Raw genomic sequence first — 1,746 nt, 5'->3', positions numbered from 1 at the left:
CCCGGCTAATTTTTTCTATATATATATTTTTTTAGTTGCCCAGATAATTTCTTTCTATTTTTTGGTAGAGATGGGGTCTCACTCTTGCTCAGGCTGGTCTAGAACTCCTGACCTTGAGCGATCCACCCGCCTCGGCCTCCCAGAGTGCTAGGATTACAGGTGTGAGCCACCGCGCCCGGCGAGAACCCATTCTTTCTAACTGTATATTTGTACTTATTAACCAACTTCTCTTCATCACCTGCTCTCCTCCTCCCCATACTCACACCTTCCCAGCCTCTGATATCCATCATTCTATTCTCTACTTCCTTGAGATCAACCTTTTTAGCTCCCTCTTATGAGTGAGAATATGTGATATTTGTCTTTCTGTGCCTGGCTTGTTTCACTTAGCATTATTACCACCAGTTCCATCCATGTTGCTGCAAATGATATAATTTCATTCTTTTTTGGCTGAATAGTATTCCATTGTGCATATATACCACATTTTCTTTTCCCATTTTTCTATTTATCAACATTTTTAGTAGATTCCCTATCTTTGCTACTGTGAATCGTGCCGCAATAAACAGTCCGGTTTATCCTGCACTGCAGGGGTGTAGTTATCCCTTTGACATACTGAGACATATCTTTCTTAATAAGACAGATCATAATAAAACAGACACACGAATTAAATGAAATAAAAAGATAAATGTTTAAAAATTCAGGCAAAGGATTTTACTGATAATAAATACATTCAGGCTAAATAATAATAGGACCAAGTGGGAAGATTTAAAGGAAGCTACTAGAGCATTCACTGTTCTCTGCTGGCGGAGTCCTACTATTGAATCAGTAAGCCACTGAAGTAATGATAATTTACGTCTGCAAAGTCCGCAAAAGAAAGTCATACAAATAATGTTCAAATATAATGCAAACAATTGTAAATTTTTGAATGGTTTTCAAAACACGGTTTTAAAATTATGACTATAAAAATTTAAATTGCCAATATCTACAGCACGTTAGAGCCTACATTTGGGAGTCTCAGCAAAGCTTTATTCTGTGTGTCCAAGTGTACATAGCAAATGATTCAGAGAGTTGTAAATCATCAGGTTAACTGCAGTGAATTATAGAGTTTAAGTATTTTACACCAAACTCATTTACAAAAACAAGTTCAGATTAAACATTAGACAGCCCTGCTTATAAAAGTCCTTTCCCAACCAAATATTTACTGTCAGGTTAAGTCCCTGTCATCCAGCCACTGGCATAACACTGGTTCCTCTCCTGATTTTCCATCTACCCTCCCACCCCCACCCTCTTCTTGGTTACTTTCCTCTCATCTCACACTCCCATTGAGAAACACAATTTTGTCTGTTTTTCTCTTACAAAGACTTTGCATGCTCCCTTTCGTTGCTTGTTTCCCACCCACATTCAAATCCCATATAAAGTAATTTATCAAAAAATATTTTACAACAAAGACAATTTTCTTTAAAGAAATGATGGTACTAAAGAGTGGAGCCAGCTGTGCATGTCTTCCCAACTCTATGTCCAGTGATGCCACTTTGGCAGCTACAAATCAATGCTGTGTAGAGACAAGGGGAAGTAGAGGCAGAATTTAGATAATTGAAATGATGCTTTTTATTTCTCATAAAGATTCAATTGTTTAACATTTACTAGTGTAGCACTAGAGCCATTTGTTGTTATGAAATATTAACAATGATGAATGAAAACACTAACATTTGAAGGTTTGTTTTAGACTGATATTCTAAACATTTTGTA

Source organism: Propithecus coquereli, unplaced genomic scaffold (genome assembly GCF_000956105.1).
Source record: "Propithecus coquereli isolate 6110/MARCELLA unplaced genomic scaffold, Pcoq_1.0 Scaffold275, whole genome shotgun sequence".
NCBI classification, from domain to species: domain Eukaryota; kingdom Metazoa; phylum Chordata; class Mammalia; order Primates; family Indriidae; genus Propithecus; species Propithecus coquereli.
Note: the sequence above shows the minus strand (reverse complement) of the source record.